General features: G+C 42.0%; 1 protein-coding gene across 3 annotated transcripts in view; it reads left to right on the top strand.

The window, feature by feature from the left end:
• Positions 1-26,364, top strand: part of BMPR1B (bone morphogenetic protein receptor type 1B) — a 247,951-nt gene that overhangs the window by 105,096 nt on the left and 116,491 nt on the right. For 2 of the 3 annotated variants that reach the window (XM_077300844.1, XM_077300845.1), the window contains exon 2: positions 1,498-1,571. The gene's annotated coding sequence lies outside the window, so the exon portion shown is untranslated. Of the gene's footprint in view, positions 1-1,497; positions 1,572-5,878; positions 5,894-26,364 lie in introns of those variants that run through there. The other variant, XM_077300846.1, reaches the window with a different exon arrangement.

Genomic DNA, 26,364 nt, shown 5'->3' with positions numbered 1-26,364 from the left:
ATTGTAGTCCATGGACATCTGGAGGGCCGCAGTTTGACTACCCCTGTCTTAGAACTTCATTCACAATTAGCTGGCATTTACTCCAGGAAAGTTTTCAAGCTTCCCTTTTCCATTCAACAAAGGAAAGGGGGAGGGGAGCAAAACCAATTACTCTTGTCCATTCATATGAACGGTCACTGAACCCTTCTGAGAAGGCGTGCATTTTATCCACTAGTTAGAATGTAGGAAGCAGCCAGTGGGCATGCTTACTGCGGCTGTCCAAAGTGAACACCTACACAAATAATAGCAGTGCTAATGAGGGATAATTGTGGGGAAGTTGCCCTTGGTGGTTACAAGGGAATTTCTGGAGAACAGGGAGTCCAGATTTGGGGTGCTGGAGAACACTGGGCTTAACAGCAGGAGAAAACTCTGGTGATCTTCCGGAGGATGGAAGCAGGATTCTGAGATGTCCAGGGGTTGGCTGTACTTTCTTACCAAAATTTTGTGTGTATTACAGCATAGCCATGTCATACAATGGCAATGGTGTTCCATGAATCCAGCTCCTTTGCGTGCTAATGTATAAACCTGATTGTGCCAGATTTATTACGGCTTATTACTCAGTCCTTGCCTCTTTTTTATGCATGGCCATTTTATGCGTGGCCTTACAAAGACTAAAGCTGATAGGGAACATTGTTTTTTCTTAAAAGCTTTTTCTCCAAGGAAACCCTTTCCAGAAATTTTTTGACATCCACATTATGCAGTAATTAAATTTAACGATCCTAACTAAATAATATTTAGATATGTAAAGCCGTAAAGGGGGCTGGAGATTTGGGCAGTTTGGCCAAAACAAAGGCGGCTCTTCCCCTCCCTCCTTGCTCCTTTTTCCTCTCCACCTGCTTGGAGAAAGCTCCGTTTCTTCAGACAAGCTTCGTAATTACCCTTCTGTGCCTGGTTTGAGCCTCCAGGAAAAGCCCACAGCATCTGTAAAGCTGGCAACCAAATGGTATTTCCAGGCAGGCAGAGAACTGCAGGGTAGGGAGCCAATTCGTGGGTTTGTCTGAGCAGCTGAGGACTTCAACTGAGTAATACCAATGGTGTACAGTAACACAGACCTGTGCCGTGAGCAAGCAAAAACAGCAAGCAAGTGCTCGGACCAATATTTATAGACCACTATGTGGCACTTCTAGAAAGAGCGTGTGGGGGGGGGGGTGGGAGGAGAAGATGCATGCATGCAGAAGCAGATAGATTCAAGTGGGTAGCCGTGTTGGTCTGAAGCAGCAGAACAAAGTTTTTGAGTCCAGTGGCTCCTTTTGTGTGCACACAAAAGCTTATAGTTTGAACAAAACATTGCGGGTCTTAAGGTGCCACTGGACTCCAACTTTGTTGTGATGGAGAAGGAGAGTGAGAGAAAAGCACAAGCCAAGACGAAGGTGGATTTGCGTCAGGGTTTCGGATTTCTTCTTTAGAAATCGCATTGTGTTGGCGTTTAAACCAAATTGTGTTTGTTCCACTCCCCAGGTTTAAAGTGTGTTTGAAGGAAAACCACAGCAATCTTGTCCCAAGGATGCAAGGAAAGTGGAAGGAATCTGAAGGTATGTTTTTGGTTTTGCTCCAGCTCATCTCTCAGTGCCTTTGCTTGCCTTCAAGAGTGGTATTGGCACCTTTTGATAAGCAGGATCCTGGGATATAATGAATTGTTAGAGTTGCCTCCCTGCTGGCTAATGACTGGTTCTGCAATCTTGCTTGCTCTTGCAGATGGGAATTTATTGTCACTGGTTGATATATTAGTCTTCATTCATTGCTGTATTTGAATGGGCACCAGTGGTGATGGTTTCTGGGTCTCAGGCATGTTGTTGGGAAAACGCTTGCTCTGTTTTGCCAGTTTGCGTTTATGAACATCTAAATCTGCCTCATGTTGAGTTCATATAGATCAGGGGTAGTCAAACTGCGGCCCTCCAGATGTCCATGGACTACAATTCCCAGAAGCCCCTGCCAGCATTCGCTGGCAGGGGCTTCTGGGAATTGTAGTCCATGGACATCTGGAGGGCTGCAGTTTGACTACCCCTGATATAGATCAGTATTGCCAGTTGTGACTTCTCTCAACTCTTCTGAGTCTCGGGTAGACTGGCTTATCCCAATACCTCCTCTCTGAGATGCTTCATGATTGGAACCTTCCACTTGTAAAGCTAGTGCTGTAATACCAAGGCGCTGCCAAGGTTTGTGAGAGTAACACTTTTGTTTCTTTACCATAAGCTAAATAGGTTAAGGAAATAAAAGCTAGAAGGAAGTTAATATGGAATCAAAAGCCTTTGTTAAAAGAATAGACTGTCTGGGTTGGGATATATCTCAGGGCTTGCCAATAATTCCCTAAAGCTGAAAATTCATTTAGGGGAAGATATTCTTGAAGAAAATGGATGTAAACTGAAGAACATTGTTCACATAATGCATCCATCAGACAAAAAGGAGTAAGGAACAGAGAGATGGAAGTGTGGCAAATATTCAGCTTTCTGATACTTGGCTGTGACTAAAATAATAAATAAACCTCTAGGCTTTACCTTATCTAGGTCCAAAATAGATTTAGGCTAATACACCCAGCCTTCTTTTTCCAAGTGGGTACCAAGGTTCAGGGTTCACTTTCAAAAGAAGCATAATTTCATTTATTATTTCTACCCTCCTAGTGTTGACAGTATGCCAAGCATGAGAACAAATGTATCTCCCAGCGATAAAACTATGGTTTTAAACAGCTTGTTATTTATTCTGTATTATAATATTATTATATTGTGCAACTAGCTACTAACTACTTTGAATAACATGAAATATAAGGTAGAATCATAGAGTTGGAAGTCCAGGGTAATCTAGTCCTTGCAGAATGGAGACCCTGCTCACAAATGTATAGCCTAAAAACTCAATAGTTGTGGCTTATCTTTTGATGATGTTGAAACTAGTGAACAGTTTTTGTTGCCTATTTACTTCAGTATATCTAATCTTTCACGTTTCCTTTTTACCTTCTATGAGATCAGATAGGTTAGGCTTGAAACTGTGTGGCTTAAGGCCGTCCAGGGATCTTCCTTGGCTGAACGGGGATTAAAACCTTAATTTCTCATATAACTTAACCAAATTATTATTTTGTTTTAAAAAGTGTACATCATCTTTCCATCCTGTCGCTGCTGTGTTGTTTTCTGCTGCTGTAGTACCATTTATACTGCATTGTATCTGTACTCTGCATCATGTCTAATATAGTATTATTGTATAAATTTATATAATTTTTTTCTTATTTGTTTAGCTTGCTTTAGTGGTTAGGAGTGCGGACTTCTAATCTGGCAAAGCAGGTTTGATTCCCCACTCCCCCACATGCAGCCAGCTGGGTGACCTTGGGCTCGCCACAGCACTGATAAAGCTGTTCTGACCGAGCAGTGATATCAGGGCTCTCTCAGCCTTACCTGCCTGTCTGCTGTGGGGAGAGGATGTACGCTGCTTGGAGACTCCTAGTAAATAAAAGCAGAATATAAAAACCGACTCAATAGAAGTATTCATAAAGAATTAGTGTGGTGTAGCAGATAGAGTAATGGACAAGGACTATGGGTGACCCATCCTACCGCAACTTCTATTATGGAATTTGATGGTTGACTTTGGGCCTATCATAAACTCTCTGCCTGGCTTACCTGATAAGGTGGTCATTGTTAGAGAATGGAGGGAGAATGATGTTCAAAGCTACTTTGACATCCCAACTGTGGAGAAAAATAGAATATCAATACAGAAATGCATGAATGCTCAAGAAGAGTTGGGTTTTTTATCCAGGTTTTCACTGCCTGAAGGAGTCTCAGAATGGCTTGCAATCTCTTTCCCTTCCTCCCTGCACAGCAGACACCCTGTGAGGCTGAGAAAACCTCTGACAGCACTACTCAGTCAGAGCAGCACTATAAGGGCTGTGATGAGCCCAAGGTCATCCAGCTGGCTGCATGTGGAGAAGCAGGGAATCAAATTCAGCTTGCCAGACTAGAAGCTCTTTACCACTTCACCGCGACGGCTCATGAAAGGCATTCACTTTAGACTGGACTCAGGGAAAAGTAGACTGAAGGGAAAAGGCACAGACAAAATGTCTATATAAACAAACACAAGTAAAAATGTTATTTTTATTATATACTGTCTTTAGCAGTTATCCTGGAATGAGGTGAGGGAAAGCACAGAATCTTCCATGTTGTGTTGGTTGAAGAGAAGCAAAAGACATCAGGGTTGCCTCTACCACATGGACAAACCAAGATCCACACTGGTAGAAATATGGGAGTGCTCTGGCCTTTCTTAACAACCAACATCTTCCCAACCAACATGCTTATAAGAACCACTGAATTAAAGCAGTGAAGCCTTCTAAGATTCTCAACTACATTCTTCCTTTAAATAGTATCCTAAAGCATCTACCATGAACAGCCAGAGATATTTGACATAAATGCTATGTTCTGGTAAAAAAATATGTTTAAATTTAGTGGTGGAATGATTTGGAAGATTACTCTTATCTTTTGATTCATTATCTAGTTCTGTGATATATTGAATCTGTGCATTGTTCAGGAGGAGGGAAAGTATAGAAAGAGATGAGTTATTTTGTTCTTAAGGAACCAATTTATACACACAGCCAAGAAAATGGAATTGGCGCTGTACCTTTTTCTTTAAACTATGCATATAGTATGATAAAAGGCCTTTGGCTTTGCTATGATAAATTGACTCTTGAGAAATAGCCTTCTCTCTCAGCAGGAGTCCAACTAATTTTTCTATATCCTTCATGGTCCAAATCACGTTTCCATAAAACCATATGTTTAAAGTTGTTTTTTTGTAATTTCGTCTGAAGGTCAGGATATCCTTTGTTTGGTGCCAGATCACTGAAGCAGGACCCGAGGCTTTGGTTGAAAACTGAAATAAACCAACGAGTTAAGGTTATTTATTGCAGATCTCCCAACTTCTATAAGTGTAAAGTGTAAAGCATGACTTTTAATTAACAAGCACATTTTCCCTGTGTCTTGACTTGGAAAATTACATGTCAGCATAGCTGCAAGGGTTAGTTGACCATTCCTGACTTTTCAGGAGCCACATGCAAGATCTGTTTCCCTTGTTTTCCGACAATCTGTGCTGGTCAACATGCCATTATTAATTAACAAGCTGTGACTAATCAGCATAGGTAGCTGAAAGCAAGACCAGCTTTTCTCAAAAGCAAGGAATCCCTACATTCCTGCCCTCAACGCCTATCGCTACATCCGGTTGACGTTTCCCAACCATCTGAAATGTGATTTCCATGTTTATTGTTGGTTCTGCACTGGTAAATCAAGTTTGGCAAGTCAAGCGTTAGGCCGGAGGAAACAGACTGACCCAGGACACAGAGTTCTGGTAAACCTTTTGAAGGCTATTTTCTCTTGCTCCCCCTCCCATATTATAATGAATTTCATTACAAAGTGTGCAACCTAGTTAGCTAATTATTAATGAGAAACATTCAAGAGTTACAGTTTCTGAGCCTTTTTGTTTTGTGGTGCCAGTTTACCAACTAGAGTTGCTAAACTAATATGTAGACGAAATATTGGAAGGGTGTCATGGGGGTAAGAGAGCAAGTGGGGGCTTAAGCAGAGGAATGAACGGAGAAGAGATGACAGAAATTAGAGGTCTTCAGGGGGAAAATAGAGGTCTTCAGTCTTCCTTTGTGATTCCCTCTTAGTAGCCATTGAAATCAATAGTGGTCATGATGGAATTAGATTATTGAGATAATAACATAAAAGGGAAGTATAGCTTTTGATTCCTCCCTAGTCCAGTGCCTGCAACCCTGGCAAGTTTCCTTTCGCCTTAGTAGTTTAGTCCACAGTGGGTAGTTTGGAGATGTCTTGAGTGAGGCACATAAAATCAGTTCCACCGTGCTGTTGAAACGCCTTCAGGCAAAGTAAGTATTCTGTTGACTTCTGGAGTCTTTTGGTGTGATTTTGGTTCACCTGTCTTTTTATAGTCCACTGTAGTTTAGATTATCCAAAGTTAATTTTGGTAATGTGTGGTAACACAACCTGACTAGCTCTTGTTTTTTACTTTGCAGAATGAGGGGTTTCCTCAGCTGGCCCCAGTCTCAGCTGCTAAATATCAATGAGTTCCCCAGCTTGATCTGACATTCCTTTTCGCAAGTAGGGTTTACTTTCCGCTGCTACCAGCAGACCTGCAAACCAGACTATTTGTTCCAAATCTAAATGCTCTTTTTCTGTTCCTTGTTGAACTGGGAATCAGGAAACCTTAGAAACCTATGACTCATTCTTTAAGCAAATTAGGTGACGGCATGGTATAATGATAAGAATGCTAGACTAGAATCTGAGAGGCCCAAGTTTAAATCCCTAAGCTGCCCTGGTAACTCAGTATGTAACCATGGGTACACACCCTTTCAGCCTCACCTACCTCACAAGGTTGTTGCTGGGAGAATAAAATGGTGAAGGGAAGATACATGTTCTACGCAGCTTTGGTTCCCATTGGGGACAAAAGTGGGGTAAAAAGAATCAAAGCAGAGGGTTTTGTCATGGGCCAGCAGGTCCTTAAGAAGGGCAGGAGCATGGAATTTAGTAAAGTATCCCCAAAATATTCCCAGATACCTGACTCTGATATGTATACACAGTCCTTTTGCAGAGTTCTTAGAAAGACCTTTGCAAAGTTGGACAGCTGCTGCAAGTTAGAGCTGAGATAGAAAGACCAGTAATCCAATAGTACAAGGCAGTTTCTTATAGTCAGTCTGATCTTGGGCTCCAGTTGTATTTATTTTAACCTTTCTACCCATCCCCTTCAGCCCACCCATGGGTTCTTCTGATCTATAATGGTTGGTGTGAGAGTGCAGAATGTCCCCCAAAGAAAGCTGTCTTTGCTTGTTAGCACAGGTCTACCTTAGATAGGTTTTTATTTAAAACCTCTAACACCTTGATCCTACAGTCTTTGACAGTGATCCACAACGACTCTTTATGAGCTTGCATGGGCTTTGGTGAGCACTGTGGCACTTTTCCCTTTACCTCTGAGCTGACTTTGTTTTCAAAGCTGGAAGATACTGGCAGGAATGCCACTTGGGGGTGTGAACATGTCTGTGGATGTGTCTTTCCAGGATGTGCCGGATCATAGCTATAAGTTCCGTTGACTTTCATTGAACTTAAAGCATACCTAGGATAACAGCTTGCATTTAAGAACAATGGTTTAGAATTGCTGACATTAATATGACCCTCCTTTAGAAAAATGGCCAAGTAAAATCTATTTGTCATTTAAACTAATTCTACACACTCCCTCTTGTGGCTAGAATAGAGAAAAAACTGTGGGCATGGTTATATTTTCAGAGACCCAAGCATATAAAATCAACAGTACGGAGGTTCCTACGCCGCTTGGATTTTTACCAGTGTACATACGGAAGTAAACATGAGAAGCGTGCAATATAAAATTAATTTTGCCAAATAAAATAAAATGAAAAGGCTTAGTGTGCAGTGCCATCCTATGCAGAATGACATCTTTCTACGTCCATTGATGCCACTGGGTTTACGGAAGTGTAACTCAACTTAAGATAGAACTGATAGGGTATGAGTAACAGGTATGAAATAAAATTCAGCCCTAGGGTGACCTTAAACTGATTGTTTACTACATGTTTAATTTGGGCCAGTGGACTCCCAGTTGCTAGATGATGCTACCTTGGTTTTTCATAACTCAAGAAAGTTTAGATACCCTGGAACTGAGGAAAAGAAAGCAGATAATATAGAAGTTGAATGTGACTATTTTTATTCTCCTAGGATACTTTCCTCCATAATATCTTTTTTCATTTGGGGAATATGGGATAACTGCCCCGACCTGGATTGTCCCGGCTAGCTCAGTCTCACTAGATCTGAGAAGCTAAGCAGGGTTGGTCTTGGGTGGGAGACCACCAAGGAAGTCCAGAGGTAATACGTAGAGGCAGCCAATGGCAAACATCTGTCTTAAAATCTTTATAGGGTTACCATGGGTCAGCTGTGACGCGACAGCACATTTCACCGCTGCCATGGAATAATCAGTGCTTTTCTGATAATGTGGAAAGAGGCCCCCAGAAGCAAAACAGCAAGAAAGCTGATCTGTCCTGTTGTAAGATCATGAACAGCTACCTATGCATCAACTAAGGAATCATTACTTTGTCTTTCTGGTTGTTAAAAACCCATAATAGAAAATACCGTAGTGTTTGCAGATGATGATCTGAAGTCCTTGGTCCTCATCCCAGTGGGGCAGATATGTCAAAGGGATGGGATCAACATTCTGCGTTTCAATGGGAGCTGAAACAAGCCTGAACTGAATAGCCCACCATGCACAGTGCTCCATGAGGGCCTTTCCATGATTCCCTCTGCACACTTCCCCTTGTCTATACTCACGTCTGAGAGGAAGATAGTGATGAGCTTTGCCAAGCTATAGCTTTTAGTGGAAACTTTCACAGAATGTGTTAATCACATGCCATTCATTTTATATCCAAGGAAACTCTTTGACCACTCAGCAGGATAGATATGAATGTGAACTTTTAGAAGGAACATACCATGGTATGTTCCACGAATATTTGTGCCTGTGTGCAAGAGGGGATATTGAAACAATTGGGCTTGTTATGCTGCCTTGCCTCTTCTCTGACACTTTCAGGTACTCTCATCCTTCCAAAAATTCTTGGAAGGTTAGATGAATGGCATATCCCCTTCTAGTTTGGCGTAGTGGTTAGGTAGAGCCAGTTTGGCGTAGTGGTTAGGAGTGCAGACTAATCTGGCATACCGGGTTTGATTCTGCACATGCAGCCACCTGGGTTCGATTCTGCTGGGTGACCTTGGGCTTGCCATGCCACTGATAAAACTGTTCTGACCGGGCAGTGATATCAGGGCTCTCTCAGCCTCACCCACCCCACAGGGTGTCTGTTGTGGGGAGAGGGAAGGGAAGGCGACTGTAAGCCGCTTTGAGCCTCCTTCGGGTAGAGAAAAGCGGCATATAAGAGCCAACTCTTCTTCTTCTTCCTTATAGCAGTCCTTGAGCCTGGAACCATGGACAGAGTGGCTAGATTTTGTTTGGCTGTGGGTGTCTAATGGAGGTTCAATACTAGTTCCGTGAAATGTATGCTATTTTTAATACTTTTTTATGGAACAGTTTTTGGAAAATGTTTTGCTAATGTGTATTTTATTCTGATGGTCTATGACCATAATAAATGATATGTTGATATATATGTTTAATAATTGGGAAAGTAGCATTCATAATTCATCAGATTTCTAATGTTGAAAGAGCACAAACTTGTTGATCACCAATTCAGCATCATTTTAAGGAAGGCACTGTGCATCTTGAGGCTCCAAAGTTAGGATCTCGCACATGTTCGGAAGAGCAGACTATGCAGAGAGTGCAAAGATCTAATGTTCTTAGAATCTCCTTAGATTTCTGAAAGACATTTAAAGAGCAAGTACAGACGCTTAAGTAAATGCTCTGTTCTTTGTATTTGCTAGTGAAGCTGCAACCCAACCCCTCCAGTAACCCCTCAAAATATGAAATTAATTTCATACCATAGAGGAAGCCAATGAAATGGAAACCACATGGGAAGTTATGAGCATCTGCTAGGAAAGGATATAAGAAAGCATCCTGATGGTTGCCCGCATTTCATTACGAGCACCGCCAAATTTATCTAGTCTGTGTCAATTAGGTTGAAGTTGAGGAACATTTTGCCTGTGGATAAAGTCTAAAGGGATGTTAAATAACAAGAGGTAGTTAATTGTTTTATTGGCTAAGTGTCAGTGTACATGCAGGATCAATTAATGGTTATCTACTCTGATTGTTGTGTTCAGTGAATTCACAATGAAGACAACATCTGACAACTTTGCAGGCCAACATGATTGTGGGTTATATTTTTGCTCAACCTGCTGTAAGCGTGTTTCTCTCTTGGCTTGAATTTCAGACTTCAGATCTTTTACATAACACCTGCAAGGATACCATTCAAAGCATAAGAAGCTGCAAATGAAACGAACTGGATAGTTTGGATAACATTGTGCATGTTAAGCACCATCAGGTCTTTCCAACGTATGAGGGAATGACCTAGTCCAATACATCCTATCATTAAGAGCCTTATTTAGGTCTTGCCAATAGAGAGTGTGGCTTCCTTGAATGAGTCAATCCATCTCATGTTGTGTTGATACAGTTGTAGTGATGGTGGAACTTGGAAAATCTAGTTCAGAGTCCTTGAAAACTAAAATATGGATTAAAATGTGGAAATCACTGCCAGACGATTTTGTGATGGCCACAGGAATAAATTAAAGGGGGATTTTCTATCAGTGGCAACTAACTATGGTGTCTTGGGCAGACTTCCATGTTCAGAGGCACCAAACACTTGAATCTCAGAATCAGGGAGCTTCATCTTGGCTTCTATGCCATGTTGTTAGCCCTGGTGTTAGTGCCATTGTGTGAGATGGGATGGACCTGATGCAATCAGGCTCTTCTTATGTTCTTAATTTATATTTGCTTTTGCCTAGTAAAATCTCTGACTGTGCACACATTTTGCTGGATCTTGTTTCTCCTCATTAGTATTAGTTATCTAACACACAGATACACTAGCTGGGCCTTTTAAATCTGATGTTTTATAGTATCTTTAGTGGGCTAAATCTGACTATGTACAGGTATTCTATTTCACCTGAAAACTGACACTCCTGGCACATCATCACCCATGGCTACTATAGAAACAGAGCTGTTGTAGAACCCATTAAGGGAGAAAAGGCTAAGTTCCAATTAGAACTATTTTAGGTACAGTGAACTTTCAAAGGTATATCTATATATGTTTTCGGCTTGCCCGCCAAGGACTATTTTATGCTGCAAGTGCAATAAAGGCTTTCTTTTTTAATTCAAGGCGATCATAAATCATGTGTAATAAAGATACCTGATGCTAAAAGGATTACATTTTAATATTTTCTCTGTACTGCATCTGGCTGTTCAGTAATAAATGCATGCTGCACTATTTAGATGGATGCTGTGATAGTCATTTTAAGGCCTTCTCAGTATCTGAAACCCTTTGTCTATTCTCATTCCTGAAGAAACTGATATGATACTTGGAGTGGATTTCTTGCAGAAAGTATGAGGGTGAGTTTCCAGGTTTTTATTCCAGATATATGAATGCCTGTCATCTTCTCCCAACAAAATTGGGGATTGCGAACCCCATTGATGGCCTCCAAGATGAGCATTTGGCAGACATTTATATTGGGTGCTTTGTTTGGGAAAAGTCCATCAGATATTGGGAAGGCCTTAACATGATTACCACGGCATTTCGCTGAATAGCTCAGCACATGTTTGTTACTGAACTAATGAAATTTAGAGCCTCTGGTGGTGCAGAGTGGTAAGCGGCAGAAATGCTGTCTGAAGCTGTCTGTCCATGAGGCAGTTCAATCCCAGCAGTCGGCTCAAGGTTGACTCAGCCTTCCATCCTTCCAAGGTCGGTAAAATGAGTACCCAGCTTGATGCTGGGGGGTAAATGGTAATGACTGGGGAAGGCACTGGCAAACCACCCCATATTGAGTCTGCCATGAAAACGCTAGAGGGTGTCACCCCAAGGGTCAGATATGACTCGGTGCTTGCACAGGGGATACCTTTACCTTTACTTAATGAAATCATGGGCTTGTGATTAAAGAGCTTCTGAGATTTACTGTGACCGCCATTAGCGAGGTAGCAGTTGGGTAAGAAAAGAAGGTGCTCCTGGGCGGGGCATTGGGGTGGGCGGAGCATGCATGGCACAGACATGCCACATAGGAGGGGAGGAGTTGCATGCATGCAGTGCCTTTAAAGGCACCATGTGTGCAGAACCTGGCTTCTTCACCCACTTATATGATGGTTAAAGATGATGTTGTTAATGGTTATGGGTTTTATGGAAATAAGTTTGATAACTGTTAAACTGGTTCTTATTCAGTGTTTGAGGAAGTTTGTCATAGCTGTGGGATGGCAAGGAGCTGGAGCCTAATCAGGGGAGGGGAATCCGGGAAGAGGACAAACGAATCCCCAGTTAAGGTGCCTGTAAAGTGGTGACAGTCTTGAGTAAAGGCCAACCCAGCTGGAAAAGCCTAAAGTGTTCATAGAGCGAGGTGAACTGGGGTGGGCTGAAGGAGGTCTATGCCTCCTGAAGCACCCCTTGATTCACTGTTTGGGTGAGAATACCCAGTGACAAGGGGACCCATGGGGCAGCAGAAGATTGGGAGGGGCTCCCCAGGGTGCCTTTAGTCTTTAGGGTTAGATGACCCAAGGAAATTAGTGTGGCTCCCTCTCCCCTTGCCGGCCCACACGTTGATGTTATGGTTAATAAAAGCCGTGACCTGTTTGCCAATAAAAGAAGGTGTGAATGTCATCCTTCAGCCCATATGCAAGCTAATATTATTTTATTCTTAATAGTTATTTAAAACGACAAAAGCCAACCTAGTTCATCATAGTGAGTATTATAAAGAATATATTAAAATAGCTAAAACTACATTTTAAAAATCTACTATTAAGTTAGCTCATGATTTATCCCCAGTCACTAAAACAAAATGGCTTGAATTGCTTTGGAATGATGCTCAGTTTGTGAAAAATCCTGAAAGAAAAGATCCCCAGATCTGGAACAAAAATACCTCCCGTTATAAGAACTTCCTCTTATGGGTTAGCGTAGAAAAGCAAAGTGTGATCAGGGAGAAGACCACATTGCCATCTTAAAAAGCTCACTAGCTCCACCTACCTGCACTTAGTGGAAACACTCCTCCATTTGGTACCAATGATCATCCGACAGTGCAGTCTTATACATCCTTCATAATTAAAATGCTTCACTCTGCTTAGGATTGCTCTGCAAGTTGCTCATATTTAGGTGTTCTTTGCAGGCCTTCAGTTTTCTTACCGAATCATTATTCTATGATTCTATGACCCAATAAACACTTGTTATGTTTTCGAGAGAAAAAAAAAGTTTGGTATGTATCCAGTGGCTCAGAATAAATTTAAGCGGGCCTTTTAAATAGTTCTGAAGCTCTGCATATATTTTCATTGATTTGGTATTACTATTGGAGCAGAGACAATAACATCTTTAGTGTTTTTACAGCTGTGAAAACAGGCTTGTTGCAAACACAGACGAAAGTCCGCTGAAGGGCTGGTCATACTGACAGCATTCAATATTTTGTAGGCCCCTTCTTTCAAACATCTGTCCCTCATTTAAAATATTTTAAGAGCAGAAGTTTCAGAGTAGTGTGGATGAAGATCACTGTTTACAGTATAATGCAACTCTGCAACTGAAAATACGGGGAGAGGGACAACACCCCAACATGCTTACGTTTCTCGGGGGGGGGGGGGAAGAGCCATCAGTTGTGATACAGGCCATTGACCCTTCTAACACCTTCACACACACACACACACACATATAACCTCCTTTTGAAATGACTTGAGCCTTTACTCTTGCCAAGAACACATAAGAATTTTAATATGGCTGGTGTACGAAAACCTTCTAAGGAAAATAGGGAGGAGAAGCCTGAACAATGGAAAAAGGGGGTGTGGGTCTATGATACATCCTGTGTCAAATTAGAACCATACCATGTAATTGAGTCAGATTTTGCAATTCGACAGAAGGCTGTTTTTCTTTGCCATTGTGTCATAGTCAGGTATTTGCCTAAGCAATACCATAAGGATATAAAGATCTGCCTTCTCCAGAGTCATACTCTTAGTCTATCGATCCCAGTATTATATGGCTCTCTGTGGTCTCCAAGCAGGACAGCATTTCATCTTGGTTTCATTTTCTTAAAAACGAGAGAAAGCAATGGAGAGGGCAAGAGACTGAAACTGGGACCTCCTGAATGTAAACTGATCTCCTTGTCCTCAACCTAGACATGGTGGTCTTTTTAATTTGATACATGCTTAGCCTCATATCTAGCAGGGGAGATCCATACACAAATCTCCATCACCTCTTGCACAAGTCAGTGTTAGAAAACATAGGGCATCCAGTGGGAGGTCTAAAAATAGCACCTCCTTTCAGTTGCCTGTCAGAAAGTCGGCTTCATAACAGCAACTGTTTTTATCAGCAGGCTGCAGAAATTTTTAATCACCCTCAGGTTGAGGGAAGAGGTTTGCAATAAAATGATAAAACCCACATAAAAACAAAAAAAAACATATGCAGTTGCATGCCACTGGCGATGAAACTAACCTAATGCTCCCCTCCCTTTTTTGCACACTGTCTCGAGGGGTAACTCATGCCCAGATAACCAGCAAATGGGGCTGAAATGGGGAAGGACCTGGTCTTCTTAGCTTGGCTTCAACCAAATGACTGGCAGAAGAGCCTTTAGTGGCCCTTATGAGAATAGAAAGGCAAGATATACATTTTGTAAAATAAATAATACTTTTACATAGTGCATAGTTAAAATGTGAAATTCTTTGCCAGAGGATGTAGTGATGGCCACAAGCATAAAGGGGATCAGACAAATTTATGGAAGATAGGTCTATTCGTGGCTGTTAGCCATAGTGACAAAAGGGAACCCTGCACATTCAGAGATAGTAAATCATTGCAGAATACACCAGTGGTAGGAGACATCAGGGAAGGCCTAAGCCTCTGTGCCCTGTTGTCAGACTTCCAAAGAAACTATTTGGCCACTGCATGTGATGGGATGATGGACTATATAGACCAGGGGTTATCAACCTGTGGTCCTCCAGATGTTCATGGACTACAATTCCCATGAGCCCCTGCCAGCGTTTGCTGGCAGGGGCTCATCGGAATTGTAGTCCACGGACATCTGGAGGATCACAGGTTGACTACCCCTGATATAGACCACTGGTCTGGCCCAACAGGGCTCTGACTGCTGTTGATTTCTGTTCTGAAAAGTAAATCAATGCATTTGGTGATGCTGTCACAGTAATGTTTGCCCCCAAGTGGGCTTCTGTGTACAAATCACACATAGGTTCAACTGCAACAATAAGGGGCTTCTTAGCATCACTTTCCATATGTCACTCCCAACATTATTAAGACCATCTCTGGGATGAGACTGGTTTGTTGTCTGTCTGGTTAATATGCTGTTACATTGTTGCTGCAATTAACACAGCTTTTTCTCTAAGAATTGGCTTCCCATTGTGATCCATTGAGGTGACCTGTAGATATTTGTGACGCCAGTGGGGGGGGGGGGGTCTGAAATAAACCTTCAGCCAAGGTAATTTAAAGCCTATATAGTTTAGTGTGAGATTTGTGTATCTGTTACAATGTTGAAAAGGAGTAGGCCTGCATAAAAATAAAATCCCCTTTACTCACTGTTGAAGAAAGTTACTTGGCCGATCTACAAAGCCCGTGAGCCGAACCATTCACCCAGCAGAGTTTTAACAGCTGCAGAAGGTTTGTTTCAATGGATAGGAAATTATTGGTTGCAATTTTATATAATTAGTATAGAGCATAATAAAACACGTGGTGTGCCTAATTAAATGTTTAAGGCCACTGGCACCACATAGCTACCGTTGGAGTAAATGAAATGGAAAATGGTTATCATGATTTCTCACTTGATAAATTCTGCTTATAATCCACTCAAAGACACATTTGATCAGGTGAATTCTGTCCTGACAGATTCCATTCAACCTTTAGTCATGGTTTCTTGACTAGACAGCGTATCATTTGTTTTAGTACTTCTAGCTTAGAATTGTAAAACAGGAGTACATGTTTTCTTCCTGTTTTGTTCTTCTTCCTTAATTAAGTCATGTGATATGAGAAATCCTCCACGCTGGAAGACAGTTGTGATGTTTACTAATAGCTGAAGACCCCCCCCCCCCCCAAAAAAAGATCATATGTTCTGGCATTTTCAGAATCTCAGCTTTCCTTTTTTACCTATAAGCTTTATAAGTATTAACTGACAGAGTAATACTAGGCAATAGATTATGCCTCTCAAAGGGTTACAACTGAACGAGAGAGGTGTCACTACATTTACTTGAGTTCAATTAGAAAGTTGGAGGTTTGTTTTCTTTCTTTTTCTTTTCTGTCAAATTGCTGTCAACTTATGGCAGCCTTGTAGCATTTCCAAGACAGAAGACACTCAGAGGTGGATTGCCATTGCCTACCTCTTTGCCATGACCTGGTATTCCTTGGTGGTCTTCCCTCCAAATACTGGCCCAGAGCCAAGGCTGCTTAGCTTCTGACTCAAGGTCTGTGTTGAATGAAATCACAGTTGTCAATTTTACAGAATAAAGTAATTAAATTTGATGTAAAATCAGCATTCAGAGAGATACTTGTTTTACACATGAATGGTATAAAATGATGTTTAATGTATACATAGTTTTAAGATGCAATAAAATAAATGAATGGAATGAGAAAACTGACTAATGATGGGATGAAGGGTTCACCCGCACACAAAAAAATACATTTGAAAACTAACCATGGCATATTCATACACCCTGGTGTGAGTTGTACCACTGTTTCTACTCAGTTGCCCATAGTTGCATATTTCAGTCATTTATTTAAACCACTCATAGCTTTTCATGACTATAACATTATCAAGGCAGTGTAGAAGAATAAAGCAACCAAGTAAGCCAACAGAAAATGCATCATTAAATGCCCATCTTGGAGGGCCCATATATGGCCTGTGCTTCAGCAGCTGCACTGGCTCCCGGTTGAATTCCCACCAGTTAATGATCTCTGGTCCCAGGGTAGTACATCTGGCCTCAACCAGGGCCAGGACGTTTCCTGTCTTGGCCCCTACTTGCTGGAATGAGCTCCCAGAGGAGATTCGGACCCTGTAGGAGCTGATGCAGTTCCACAGGGCCTATAAAAAGGAGCTCTTCCACCAAGCTTTTGATTGGGGCAAGTAAACTGTTAATATCTATGACCGTTTATGCACTGGAGGTTTCATGCCGGGCTGCAGCCTGGAGTTTTAGTCGTGGCAGGTTGCCCCAACTCTTCCTGCACCCACACGGGAGCATTGGCCTGGTGTACCTCATCTGCCCCTGATTTGTGCTCCTGTATGGGAGCTGGAGCAATGAAGTTCCCAATGCATAAATGGTCTATCAGATCCCAATCAGAACTAATAAAAAACACTCAAGGAGAACATCCAGGTGAGATGAAATAAATTGACTGGACAGCTGCTTAACTACAATTTTAAATGTTCTATTATTATTATGACAATTTGCAGAACTGTATTTAAGTTAATTTTAATTATTGATATATTTTTGTATTGTATGTTTTAATTATGTACTGAATAAAGTCAACCATGTTAATAATTTAATAATAATAAGTTATTTTAACTTTCCTTTTTTAATGTCCAGAAATTAATGGGAACTTTTAGTTCCACAGCTCACACAGTTGGTCCACGGTTGAAAGGGCTTGAACTAACATTCTGTAAAACAAGTCACCCTTCAGGGCAATAATTATTGACTTTGGAAAAAGGAAAAAGGTATTAACACTGGTCTTAACTGGGCAAATATAAGCAAGCCTTAGTTTTCTCAACATCTGTTAAATGACCTTCAGGAAACGATGAGGTGGGTTTGCATTTTGCTCAGAAGACTGTGCAAATCATGCTAATAATTACCCCCTGAAAGAAGTTAAATGTTTCAGTGATGCATCAGTAAAGGTATACTTCATAATAAGCAGACCTTGGTGATTAGAAAGTGAATTCCATAATGAGTTTAACAGTGAATTAAACTTCCTAGCCAAGCCATAAGCTTTTCACCAAGCTGAGTAGTTATGATATACATACAGCAAGATGATGAGGGTCCCCACCCCAAACTGCGACATGGATCCTTGGAATGGGTGGTGACATTATGTGCTCTTGGGAGTCTACTCCATGGAATTGTCAATGTGTTGATTTTCTAATCATAGCCACCTATTAGAAAACAAACCACAAGGTTTGTGCTTTGGTGCCCTTAGTGGTGAGGTATTGAATATGACGATGTCTTCCCAGAATTCTGCATAGCATCAACCTCAGTCTTCCCATTGGTTCTCCCTGTTCCAGCCTTTCCATAAGTATTACTAAATCATACCTGGGTATTTGCTTTCCAACAGCCAGATACTACCTTATATCTGTTGTTCTCTGGTCCGTTTCTGGTGTTTTACCAGCCTATCCTTGAAGCCTCCCTGTCTTCTTCTTTAGAGGGCCTTCCTTTAGTTTCTTCCTTCTTGCTTCAGCTTACAGCTGGCTATTCAAGTGCCATTAGGTAGAAAGTCTCACACAATTAATCTATAGATATATGAATGAATATAGCTTCCTTGGAGTTTAGGTTGTGAAAGTATTTGGATACATGTGCAAATAAGTAAGGATTTCCCATAATGCTCTAAGTAACACTGTCAACCTGACCTGTTTAGCCCAGGCTAGTCTGATCTCATCAGATCTCGGAAGCTGAACAGGGACAGCCTTGGTTCGTGTTTGGATGGGAGACCACCAAGAAAATTCAGGATTGTAATACGGAGGCAGGCAACGGCAAATCCCTGCTTTGCCATAGAATAAGGTGACCAGATTTTAACATTGGTAAAGCAGGACACAATTGACAGGGAGGGGGGGTTCTTGATTAAAAATTTGGTCTATATGGAGCAACAAAAGTTTTCATAGAATGCAAAAATAGTATTGTAATAGAATATATATATTTTAATTGCAACATAAGTACAATTTGCCAGGTGCCCCCAGATGTTCCTCCAAAAGTGGGACAATCTGGTCACCTTACCATAGAAGCTTGTTGGGTGACCTTGGGCTAGTGACACCCTCTCATCCTCACCTTCCTCATAGGGTTCTTGCGAGGTTAAAACAGAGGAGAGAAGAGCAATTTAAGCTGCTTTGGTTTGAAGAGAAAGGTGGGATATGAATTAAGTGAAGAAAGGTCATGTGTTTGAAATTCATATTTTCAGATGTAATTTAAATGATAACTAGCATTTGGAATGTTCTTTTGATATAAGAAAACAAAGGGAAAGGAAAGAGGAGAAAGCACTCATATATAAGGTTGCACTGATTTCCACTTGTTCTTCTCTCAGGATTTGGGAGAGCCTGGATAAAGGTTGTTGGTATTCAGCACTCGTTGTTAGTTCCATGGGGTCAGAAACCAGGAAACTGGGAGTTCATTTCAGCTTTTTATTGTGACCCCAGCATGGTGGTACAAAGAATAAGAGCAGAACCAAAGAAGTCCACAACCAACCGCAATTTATAGACAAAAGCCACCTAATAGATCTTCCCACCAGTGTGTGCTATTGTTTAGTTTGACTTTAAACTGACTGGATCCAGCAGACGGGATCTAGCCGCACATTGGTCAGTTACCGCCAAGGCTTATGATCCTGCCTCGGACCACAAGCTTGGTCCTTAGTGGAACTACAGATACAGCACCGATGAATCATAGAATCATAGAGTTGGAAGGGGCCACACAGGCCATCTAGTCCAACCCCCTGCTCTACGCAGGATCAGCCCAAAGCATCCAAGAAAAGATGAGATTGATCCCTCACCAAAACCCTAACAATATGTACATGTATTTATTTTGCTGACTTTTCTGTGGAATGTGTAAGAGAATGACCATTTATGCACTGGGAACTTCACTGCCCCACCTCCTGTGCAGGAGTACAAATCAGGGGCGGATGATGTGCACCAGGCCAAAAGCTCCCCCATATTGATGCAGGAAGAAGTGGGGCAACCTGCCACAACTAAAACTCCAGCCTGCAGCCCAGCATGAAACCTCCAGTGCGTAAACGGTCAATAAGTGCTCTTTTGTGGGTGGGGTTCTCTTAGAATCTTAATGAATATATTTTACATTATATAATGTTTTTGAAGAGTTCTTCACTTTAGTTTTTTCCTGGTGTGAAATAAGGTTTGGTGCAGTGTGTTTCTTTTTTCTTTTTAAACACACACCCAGGAATATTTATTTTCCCTGTTTTTGGATACAGCGAAGAGGAAAGAATGGGAGAAGCAGGACTAACAAAAGAACTGAATTGTGCCAGAGACAGTACTTCCTGAAACGTTCACTTAGATGTCCTCCTGAAATGATGCCGCAGTTGTACTTGTCCTGTACTCTGAATCGTTGGCCTTGAACTGTGTTTATTGACCCCTCCTGTCTGGTTAATTGGCACCTCAGATTCTCTATTAATTAGTGTGGTTCTAAGAGGCAGGTGGTGCCATTCTCTTGGTAATCCTTGTCAGCAGCATCTGTACAATATTTTGTACATAATTAAAAGTAATGTGCAATAAGAGCCATTAACCAAGGCAGGTTACTGCTATTGTTTTCATAATATTTGCTGGTTAAGAATTCTTCTGCAGCGTTCACAGGCTAAAACTTTTTGTTGCAAGTATTTTTAAAGCTCCCCAAATCCAAACCATCCAGTTTACAGATGTCTCTAACATACACAATTCCTAAGGTGTATCCAGCCCTGTATTTGTTTGCACTGCGTCAAATGTCTAAGAAGTACATTCAGTTCATGACAATGTTCAGGTAGAGGGCAATTTTTTTACTGGATGGGAAAAAATCTGGCTTTAGTTATATATTGTCTAAATTATAGGAATGTATAAAACCATCCTTGGCTTTTAATTCCTCAGAAATACCTGTTGCTTAGAGATATGAACAGTAATTTAGGTTTGGGTTTCTGTGTCTCGGTCTGCCTTATTATTTGAATTTAGTGTTGTAAGGATACCTTTTGAAGTTAGTTGATTCACTAGTCATCTGCACTATTTTGAAAGGGAAACTTCCCCTTTCCACCCAATTGGGATGAAAGTGTCAGAGATTACACACCTTACCAAGGGAGCCTCTATCTCAGACTTCACATAGATAAAAGAAAATGTTTCTGTCCAGAGATAGATTCAAGTCCAGTGATGTCAGTGCCAGCAGTCCCCCTGCCCCCCCCAATCCCCTGACCATTCCCTGGGGCTGCTGGCTGCAGTCTGGCAACCCTAATTGTACCATCACTCATACCTGGAAAACTGCAGGCAGAGAGGTGATTAAAATTTTCCCCTGTAGAGGAGACACATGTAAGCACAAGGATACATTTCTCTTCTGGCTTTCCTGCCCCTGAAATCTTAATACAGGTGGAAAGTGGAATAGGCAGGATGTATTCCATGTCCAGGTAGGCCCAGGGGAGAGATTAGAAGAAGAAGAGTTGGTTCTTATATGCCGCTTTTCCCTACCCAAAGGAGGCTCAAAGCAGCTTACAAATGCCTTCCCATTCCTCTCCCCACAACAGACACCCTGTGGGGTGGGTGAGGCTGAGAGAGCCCTGATATTACTGCTCAGTCAGAACAGTTTTATCAGTGCCGTGGCGAGCCCAAGGTCACCCAGCTGGTGGGGGAGTGCAGAATAGAACCTGGCATGAGAGATTAGAAGTCCGCACTCCTAACCACTACACCAAACTGGCTTACTTGAGAGCGCTGGAGAGAGTGACTTCATTGAGGGTGGCTGAGGGTGGGGTGGAAGCAACAGCAGAGGCCCCAACAGAAGCTGTGGCCTATGACAGCTACTTTAGGGTATGTCAAGAGCGGTTAGTTCTGGGGATGTCGGCATGTTTTTAAACAGATATTTCGAGAACTTTGACAGAAATGCAATCGCCAGGCAATCTTTGCTTGATTGAAATTCTTCACTTGGACCGTTTACGCACTGGAGGTTTCATGCCAGGCTGCAGGCTGGAGTTTTAGTCATGGCAGGTTGCCCCACCTCTTCCTGCATCCACATGGGTGCACCCACATTGGCCCCATGTGTCTCATCCACTCCCGATTTGTGCTCCTGCACGGGAGCTGGGGCAGTGAAGTTCCCAGTGCATAAATGGTCTTGAGGGCCAAACTAGGTAGAGAGTAGATATAAATGTATTGTATACCGCCAAAGGCCTTTACAAAAACAATAGAATACAAAAATAAAACCATATTTCTCCAGTTAATACATAATAACAGTGAGAATAAACCAATGTATCACAATAAGATATATAAAGTTGATATATCAAGATCAACACTTTGAGAGTATGTTAGCTGGAATCTTCCCGGCAGCCACCGCAAAGAGTGCCAGCTTATGTGAGACATAACAATTCGGTATTTGATAACAGATAGATAAGTTTGTCAGAATCAGAAGATGTGGATTGGGTATTGGCAAGGAATTTGTCCCCAGGTTCTGAATACAGGGGGCAAGCCAAGATATAACGGGGAAGATCTTCCAGAGCGAAATTCCCACATATACAGTGGTGTGTCTAAACTAGGTGATACAGTGTCCCCTGTAATGTATCTGCCTTTTTGCTTTTGGGATTCCCTCACTTTACAAATGCTGTGGAGATTTGAACCTGCTCTGGACCATGGTGTAGAGGTAGGAAGATTTCCTGGTTGTAGAGGTAGGACGAGTTGTCAATACCCTTAGGGCAAGGGTAGTCAACCTGTGGTCCTCCAGAAGTCCATGGACTACAATTCCCATGAGCCCCTACAAGCAAATGCTGTCAGGGGGTTATGTGAATTGTAGTTCATGGACATCTGGAGGACCACAGGTTGACTACCCCTGCCTTAGGGGGTTCTGACGACAGCCCCAGTGAACCAAAAATGAAAACAATGTGAAAAATAATATGTCATCATTCGAACATAAAGAAGTTTAGATTGTCTGAGGTTGGGTTTGCCTGTGATTGCATATTGAAATACCTGTGGTGATCAATGGACATCTTGGGAAAGCAACAGGCTGCAAAACGGGATCAGCAGCCAGGCCCTGTCAGCGCCTGGCTTTCCGGTCTCAGCACTTCTCTGTTAGCATTGTTTCTGTGTATAAGAAGCAACTTGTTTATAGGAGTCAACAGTAAAGATTGCCAGCATTTTCCACATTGTTTTGATTTGTGGGTACACTGGGACGTGGTCTCACTACTGTTCTTTCCTATTAGAGTTCGGCAAACAAGTCATTTAGCCCCCTTAACTGTCAGAGTCGCACCAGGAAATGGAAACTGAAAGCAGACGACAGCTGCAGACCTCATGGCTCCATCAGGTGGGAGGGAAAGTGTGGCCAGAACTGGCATAGTTGGATTTTGGTCTGAAAATCAGTGGAACTTTCATTTGGAGTCGTTAGCCTTCTTAGGTCAATATCTATGTGTAAAGTAGAAGAAGAATAGGTTCTTATACCCTGTTTTTCTCTACCTTAAGGAATCTCAAAATGATTTGCAGTCACCTTTCCTTCCTACTGGCTTTCCTGAGAGCCAGTTTGGTGTAGTGGTTAGGAGTGCAGACTTCTAATCTGGCGAGCCGGGTTCGATTCTGCGCTCCCCCACATGCATCCAGCTGGGTGACCTTGGGCTCGCCACGGCACTGATAAAATTGTTCTGACCGAGCAGTGATATCAGGGCTCTCTCAGCCTCACCCACCCCACAGGGTGTCTGTTGTGGGGAGAGGAATGTGAAGGCGACTGTAAGCCGCTTTGAGCCTCCTTCGGGTAGGGAAAAGCGGCATATAGGAACCAACTCTTCTTCTTCTTCTTCTTCTTCTCCTCCTCCTCACAATAGGCACCTTGTGAGGTAGTTGGGGCTGAGAGAGTTCTGATGGAACCGTGACTGGCCCAAGATCACCCAGCAGGCTTCATGCAGAGGAGTGGAATCAAACCCCAATAGAATCTGCTGCTCTTAACCACTACACCATGCTGCAACATGACTACATTTCTGGAAAGTGTTTTTTTTTGTATATTAATAAGATTAATTTAATTTTTGCTGCAATAGGATGATATATTTGACAGTTCACGTTTTCCAAAGGAACGCCCAAAACAGCTAGCAAAGAATGTTCAACCACAACCACAATTGACAGAGGCTGATTCTGTGAAGGCAAGTAGATGAGCGATAGGGATGTGAGTGTCCTGCCTAGTGCAGGGGATTGGACTAGATGACCCATGAGATCCCTTCCAACTCTATCATTCTATGATTCTATGATTCTGTGAACTGTGTGAAGACTGGTCAGTGGCAGGTTTTTGCTGTGTCTCCTTCTTCTTTCTATCTGGCCACTGAGGGAAGCCTAGAAAGAAGTTGAGCCAGCTGTGTTGATGGATGAGGCCTCACCAGTTCTTCTACTAAGCTGGGAAATGGCCAGAGTCCAAGAGCGGAAACCAGCAAGCCCTTTGTGCTGTTTTCTTTTTCCCAGACTTCCTAATCTGGCTCTCTCCTACTCTTTATAGAGAAGGATTATGTGGAGAGCTCTTCTATACAGTCTGTACTGTCTCTTGAGCAGTGAGCGTTCTGTTCGGTTACTTAAGAATCCTCCTGAATCACTGACAGCAACAAAATCAGTTCTAGCCTGACAAAAAAGATTGAAAACTGACTAGCAATACCAGCTATGAGAAGACATCCAGAAGCCCTTGTAGAGAGCTGGCCAAACGATGCTCTGAAATCGAGGTGCAGCATTCCTGACCTTCTATTCACCTTTGCCTCTCAGAAGTACCACTGAGAGGATATCCTCCGAATTAGCACTTGCAAGAGATACAATCCTGAAAGGATTATGGACTGGATTTAAATTTCCTCATCTGATACCCCTCTGCATGCCATTTTAGATTCTTCCAGTGATAATGCAAATCCAGCGTATGTATGTGTTGATCGAGCAAGGCTAGAACTGAGAAGCTGAAGAGGGTAGAGAAGTGGACAAAAGGGGGGTTTCTTTTTAAGAGGGTTTAGAACTATTTCATTTTATAGAAAGAACAAACCTGGGTTTAAACCACTTGCAGTTCCCTGCTGCATCTATGCATTTCGGTTTACAGGTATTTTTTTTACATTAATTTGAAAAAGAGCCTCTTGTGGCACAGAGTGGTCAGCGGCAGAAATGCTGTCTGAAGCTGTCTGTCCAAGAGGCTGGGAGTTCGATCCCAGCAGCCGGCTCAAAGTTGACTCGGCCTTCCATCCTTCCGAGGTTGGTAAAATGAGTACTCAGCTTGCTGCTGGGGGGTAAACGGTCATGACTGGGGAAGGCACTGGCAAACCACCCCGTATTGAGTCTGCCATGAAAACACTGGAGGGCGTCACCCCAAGAGTCAGACATGACCTGGTGCTTGCACAGGGGATACCTTTACCTTTACCTTATTACTTTAAACATTTACCACCCAGACAAGAACAGCACCGTATGTATGGAACGAATACTCTTTTGGTATGTTCTTTTGACTTAAAGCCATAGAAATTTTATTTATTTATTATGATCAAAGACATTTAATGCATATTTCTAAATCTGCCTTTCAATATCTCAATAACTGTTGTATACGTGTCTAAAATGTACAGGTTTTCAAGACAAGAGATGAGAAGAGGCGATATGCATATTGATTTTTAAAAGAGTACGCTAACCGTTGAACTCTATAAAAATCAATATACATATAATCTACATGTTACACTGAACACGTAAGGCTTTATATTGCCTTGATATTTACTAGCTCATCACAAACTTTACAGAAGTCCAGTGGCATCTTAAAGACTAACAACATTGGTTTCAGCATGAGCTTTTGTGAGTCAGTGCTTACTTCCTCTTGGGTCGTTCCATCTGAAGAAGTGAGCTTTGATGAAACATAGCTGGAAACATCATTAGAAAGTTTGAATCCAGTGCCACCTTTAAGACCAATAAAGTTTAATTCTGGGTGTAAGCTTTTGTGAACGCACATGAAATCTACTTCCCAGAATTTAACATTGTTGGTCTTAAAAGTGCCACTGGACTCAAACATGTTCTGTTGCTTTGGACCAACACAACTACTCAACAGTTATTCCTTAAAGTACCACAACAGTGCTACAGCAGACTAATATAGCTGTCTTTCTAGAATAATCACAAACATTGGTCATCATTCATTTAAACTATACTATCTAATTCCTTGTCTTATAGAACAGGGGGTCAACCTGTGGTCCTCCAAATGTTCATGGACTAGAATTCCCATGAGAATTGTAGTCCATAAACATCTGGAGGACCACAGGTTGAATATCCCTGTTATAGAAGCCCTGCCCTGCATGGATTTTGTATATGCAGGTCACATTTCTTTAGCAGAGTCTTTTTTGATGTCCTTACCTTCTTTAACTAGCAAAAAACCTGGTTGGATTTCTGTTGGTTTCGGGAGGGTGGAATGAACAAATGAACGGACCAACCAACCAACTAGTCTTTCTGTCTTTCTTTGTAAATTAGTGCCTGTCCTTTTATAGTGAGTTAATTTTGATATGTGATCCCCCAAATCCCTTTGTACTAGTCTGTGAAACAATAAGCGTGTTATTGTCTTTGAACAGGAGGTAATAACACATATGAGCTACAGTAATTAAACTCAATACTGAGTGAATCCCAGAGATGCTGTAGAAACCTTGAACCAGTGCCAGGAGCAGTTTTGGAATGGCAGAGGGCCAATAAGCTGAACCTTAAATGTCACAAGACAAAAATGATGCTGGTGGCTGAAAAGACCAGGAAACTGAGGTTTGTTCTGCGCTTGATGGAATTGTAGTCTCCCTAACACAAGGTTTTAGGCAGGGTTTGCTGCTGTACCTGAGCCTTCTCTTGAATAAGG

This window comes from Paroedura picta, chromosome 10 (genome assembly GCF_049243985.1).
Source record: "Paroedura picta isolate Pp20150507F chromosome 10, Ppicta_v3.0, whole genome shotgun sequence".
In the NCBI taxonomy this organism is placed as follows: Eukaryota; Metazoa; Chordata; class Lepidosauria; order Squamata; family Gekkonidae; genus Paroedura; species Paroedura picta.
Note: the sequence above shows the minus strand (reverse complement) of the source record. Positions and strands in the feature narration are given on the sequence as shown.